Source organism: Cupressus sempervirens, chromosome 3, assembly GCF_028749045.1.
Source record: "Cupressus sempervirens isolate cs-2001-9-10 chromosome 3, ASM2874904v1, whole genome shotgun sequence".
Taxonomy (NCBI): Eukaryota; Viridiplantae; Streptophyta; class Pinopsida; order Cupressales; family Cupressaceae; genus Cupressus; species Cupressus sempervirens.
In genome coordinates this window covers 804,327,102-804,332,972 of record NC_143120.1, presented here as the reverse complement: position 1 = coordinate 804,332,972, position 5,871 = coordinate 804,327,102, and the positions used below count along the sequence as shown (strand labels likewise).

At 34.8% G+C, this 5,871-nt stretch overlaps 1 pseudogene; it reads left to right on the top strand.

The window, feature by feature from the left end:
• Positions 1–636: 636 nt before the first annotated feature.
• Positions 637–5,145, top strand: LOC149569245 (DNA replication licensing factor MCM4-like; annotated as a pseudogene).
• Positions 5,146–5,871: the final 726 nt, after the last annotated feature.

The window sequence follows — 5,871 nt, the reverse complement described above, 5'->3', positions numbered from 1 at the left end:
AATTCCAAACAATAGTCATTTAAAATTTTTTAAAGCAATTAAAACTAGACTAGTACAAAACGAAATTGAACCATATATTAAGAATATGGAGTAACCTGGACATACCAAAATAGAAAATGTATCATATTCTAATAAACATAACTCTATTGTTATAAACATTGGATTAGATTGTTTGAAGTAATAAAGGTGAACCAGCTAAATAATGGGCCAATAAAACATGCTTTATTGCTAGTGAGAAGCATTAAAAACTATATTAATGGTATGTTAGCCTGCACACCCAGATTCTAGGTCAATTCAACCATGGAGATTCCCAGGGTCCTGTCAAATGGGTCATACCAAAAAACCCCTCTATTCTACAAACCTCAATGGGTGGTCCACATTGACTGTCCAAGCAACTGCCTCCTCAGGGAATCGGCATAACAGATGCCTATGTACCAACTTTTGGTGCCTTCTACATCAAAGAAACCTATTTTGAAGATATTGCCTTGTACCAAGAAACCTTTTGGATAGAGAACTACCTATCAATTGAGTCAATCATTTCTTTTCAATTTGTATAATATGTTCTATTGAAACACACATTAATTACCTCTTTTGGTTGTTATAATTAGATGCCCTAGTCTTCCGAGGGTGACCTTGATGGCAACTCCCCCTATGCTTGTTTGGGGCACAAACATAAGTGTTCAAGATGTCAATCAAGTAGTTCAGCACTTTCTAAGGAATTTTAGGGATGATCCTTCAGACCTTGAGGGGAAATACATGAGGCTCTTGGAATAGGTTCAAATTTGTCCCTGCTAGCTTCTTATGGTTACCATCTAGTCTCATTTCAAATTATTGGTTGAGAACATTTGCTTTTGTATTCACTTCATTTAGTTGATTTCTCATTTAGACAATGGAAGTCAAAGGTGATTCGCTGAATATTGATGCAATGAACATCTTTGAATATGATGAAGACCTTTATGGCAAGATGGTCAGATATCCTCTTGAAGTTCTCACCATTTTTGACATGGTATTGATGGATGTAGCTGTTCACCTCAAGCCTTTGTGGGAGAAGCACATACAGGTGACTGAATTGTATTTTTGGAAAAATATGTTTTGTCAGTTAGTATGTTTTCATTTAATGACTTTGTTGTTTCAGATTTTGTTTATTTATGCACATAAATATGCCTCAGACTTACATATAACTGCCATTGCATTTAGGCAAGAATATTCAATCTTAGAGATACAGTTAACATGCAAGATATGAATCCATCAGGTAGGCTAAGCTTTATAAAGTTGCATCTTCATTGTTCAATGCTATTTGAAAAATATAATAAGGGGGTTTTGTTGTCTTTGAAATCTAGATATTGAGAAGATGGTTTCAGTCAAAGGAATGATAATTTGGTGCAGCTCAATTATACCAAAAATCAAAGAAGCATTCTTTAGGTACCTTGTTTGTGGATATGCTCCAGCACCAATACCTATTGATAGAGGTAATTCATTGGATTGCAATTGAACTCTTAATATAATAGTTAATTGTCTCTTCATTGTATGTTATGTTTGTTTCTCAATTCTATTTTGCATAAACTGTGGTGGAGAATCTACGACTTTAAACAGATTCATGCTTATGAAAGTGATCTCAAAAGCTTTTAGATTCTAGGATTTTGCAAATAAGATCTTACTCCTTATTGTGACATGACCACTATTGATTTTCTCTCTATAACCTTAATTGGAATTAATAGGACACTGTACATGAGGTTCTTCTCACATTGAGATGTTTTCTTGATGAAAGCTATATATGAGAGAGCACATTTTTTTAGTGTGAAAAAATCCCTGTATGAGAACTTTCACACCAAATTTTATTCTCATATTCCATGAGAATCTTCTACCAAATTTTGTCAAATCTATTTCATGTTTTTAAAAAAATATCATATCTTTTCTTCACTATGTACAATGGTACTTGCTGTCTAAAAGTATTTTTTCTGGATTTGTATTCACATCCTATTTTATGCTTCAAATACTCATGTCAGATTGATGAACCTACACGTTGTGCAAGGCCAGAATGTGCTGCTATGAATTCTTGAATTCTTTGACATTGATGCATAATAGATGCAGGTAGGAACTTGTTGATTTTAGTTTATACATGGTTTGAAGCTGCATTTTCAAGACTCTTAAGACAACTATATCCTTTTATGTTGTGGTTAGGTTTGTTGATAAGCAGATTGTAAGGTTGCAAGAAATGCCCGATGCCATTCCAAAGGGGGAAATCCTGTACATTGTTAGCTTGTTGATGCATGACAAACTTGTTGATGTGGCCAAACCTGGTGATTGAATTGAGGTATGTCTAACATTACATGATATACGAATTCTACACTCCTTTTTATTGCCAAGTGTTAGCATTTGAAGGTTGACATTGGTTTTTTTTTTGTAGGTTACTGGGATTTTCAGAGCTATGATAGTTAGAGTGGGACCAAACCAAAGGATTGTGAAATCTCTATTTAAAGCAAAGCTCTCAAGCCTATCTTAGTCCATTTAAGTTGGAAATGAGGACCTTAATGCTATATTCTATGATTTCTAATTCTAATTTGTAAATCATTTGCTGGTGCAGACCTACATCGATTGCCTTCATCTGATAAAGGAAGACAAGACAAGATTGTGAGCCGAAGATCCAATGGAACATGATACCAATAGTGATAGTTTTTCCTCTTTTCAAGAGGGTGATATGTCACCAACTAATTATGAATCTAAGGTATAAACTCATACTTTTTACCTTTTGTATATAACATGAATTTTGCAAGCTCTAAAATTGAATTTTGACTGCCAATTTCCAAATTGAGAAGTTGAAAGAACTATCTCGCATGCCTGATATCTATGAGAGGCTAACTAGGTCCTTAGCTCTGAGTATTTGGGAGCTAGAAGATGTAAAGAAAGGGCTCTTGTTCCAGGTATCTTTCTTTGAATTCATGTTTGATTAATTGGTAATTTGTTGCATGTTCTTTGAACCATATGTTAACCATTATGCTTCTTAAACAACTTTTTGGGGGAACTGCAGTAAAACTAGCTTTAGGTGCTACTTTTCATGGTGATATCAGCATCCTACCTGTTGGGGATCTAGGTATGAGTAAGTCTCAACTACTTCATTATGTGCATAAGTTGGCTCCTCAAGGCATTTATGCAAGTGGTCGTGGAAGCTCTACGGTTGGTTTGACTGCTTATGTATCAAAGGATCCTGAAACTAGTGAAACAGTAAGTTACTAACTCAATTTGTTGATCATTGAACTCTTTTGGCTGCCTACTCCCCCACTACTACCTACCACTTTATTCTATATAAACTACTTATTTCTTTGAACTCAATAGGTTCTAGAAAGTGGAGCATTGGTAATGCGTGATAGGGGTGTTTGATGCATAGACGATTTTGACAAGATGTTAGACAATGCTCATAGCATGTTATATGTGGTGTGATTTTTCTCTAAGCTCTTTGAATTATGTGCTTTACTAGTTTCTTGACTTCATAATCTATGTTGTTGGTTGACTTGTATACCAATGTTTGGTCATTCCTTTGAAGTAGGTTATGGAACAACAAACAATGTCAATTGCCAAGGCTGGGATCATAGCATCTCTAAATGCAAGAACATATGTTTTAGCTTGTGCCAATCCTAGCGGTTCACTCTACAACCCTAGATTGTCAGTGATTGACAATATCCAACTTCCTCCAACATTGCTTTCTAGGTAGAGTATGTTTGGTTTTAGAATTCAAGCTAGAGAATTTATTTGTTGTCACTCAAGTATAAAAGAATCACAAAAAATGCCTATAGGTTTGATTTGATCTACCTAGTTCTTAATAAAGCTAATGAACAAATGGATAGGTGCCTTGCAAGGCATCTTGTTGCATTACATTATGACAAGCCAGAGGTAAGTTCTGATTTGGTCAATACTATGTAGTAATTAATGGGGGGTCCAATGACTTGATATTTTTGATGTGAACTACATTATTATTCTAGGACCAAATGATGGATGCATTTGACCTCCCAACTCTCACTTCATATATCATTTATGCAAGACAACATATACATCCTAAGATATATGATGAGGCAGCAGAAGATATGATTCGTGGTTATGTTGAAATGCGTAGGAAGGGAAACTTCCCTGGTAGTAGCAAGAAGGTTAGCTCAATATATTCTCAAATTCAATTTCTATATAGTATGTTTACAAGTTACACACGTGAAAAAAGTAGTAGTATATCTCATACTTCTACTGAAGAATGAATCTAGATGCAGGGCAATTCTCATGTTATGTTAACTTGTTCTCTTGAATGAATTCTATAGGTTATCACAATGACTCCATGCCAAATTGAAAGCTTAATAAGAATAAGCGAAGCCCTCGACCGCATTAGATTCTCTGAGTGGGTAAGAAAATCCTATGTAGACAAAAGTGGGTTACATTCTTGAATGTTTTAAAGCCATATTGAGGCAATAAAAAGATATCTTACATTCCAATTCTGCAGGTTGAAAGGTGTGATGTGGCAGAATCATTCCGGCTTCTTGAAGTTGCACTTCAAAATCTACCACCAATCATTCAACTGGTAACCATTGTGCATCTTTGGCAATGAGGATTATCAGTTCATTTAGTTGTATATTGAATGCATTATCATCACAAAATTAGTCAGCTCTGAAAGAACTATGTTAATTGGAAGCCACTGAATGCATTTGAGTGCCATGGTTACAAAGACCATTGACATGGATCTCATAAACATGGGAGTCTCAGCTAGTGAAAGAATGAGACGAGCCAATCTTATTTCATCACCGAGGATTCTTATCATGGAAAGGATGTAGGCAGGGGGACCATCAACCCATATTACCAAGGTAACATTCTTTATACTGCCCTAAATAGTGTTGAGAAAATTGTTGGTATGGCACCTAACTAGATATGAATGAATGCAATCACAGTTGATGGAGGAAATGCACAAATAGGGATCCAAGGAATTCAGCCTAAATGATGTAAGTAATTCTTTTTTGTGGGTAAATTTCAAGCTATTTCTAGCTTCATTTTCTTGGGGGAAATGAATACATTATGAGTTATGTTGTTCAATTTCAGATTCGTAATGCAATTGGAAACCTTGTGAGTGAGGGGTTTGTTACAATTCATGGAGACAATGTGAAGAGGACCTGAACGAGTTTTGAGGATGATATGGCCCCTATAATAATTAGTAATGAAGTATCTGATAAGACTACAGTCAGTGTGTTGTGGAAAACTATTTTAATATGCCCTGAGCTTTATGCTCTATAGTACATCGATGGGTACTTTCTCTTGTAAAAAAATCCAAAAAATTGAAGAAATCCAAAGCCTGGGTGTACTATCTGTGACAAATACAACCACCGAGGTAATGATGGATATCTTATAATTCTTGCTTAGATAAGAGGATGATAATTATAAATTATGAGAATCATTGGTATTTTGTTCTATCAAGTTTTGGAGTGAGGAAAAAGTAATTGCAATTATAAAGGTATTTTTTTTCAACCAATGTAATGGAAAAAGTTCATTTTAATGTTCACAATGGCATTTGTCCTCTCCCTCTAGTTTCACATGGTTACCTAAATATAAAGAGAATTAAATATAAAAAGAGCAATTTATTTTAATCTATAATTTAAATTAAATATAAAGAGGAAAAATTAGAATCTAATCTTGATGTAGTGATGATTCTATGGTGGTGACTTCAACAATTAAGAATGTTGAATAGCATCAGTAGCTTGTCTTCCATACACACCAATGATGTCAATCATGGTGAAGTGAAGACTTGGTTTGCTATGAATAGCTACAAGGGAGAAACAACAAAAGTGTAGAATGCAAATGAATTTACTTGGCACAATGCATCATATGCTCTACTATGAAGCAACT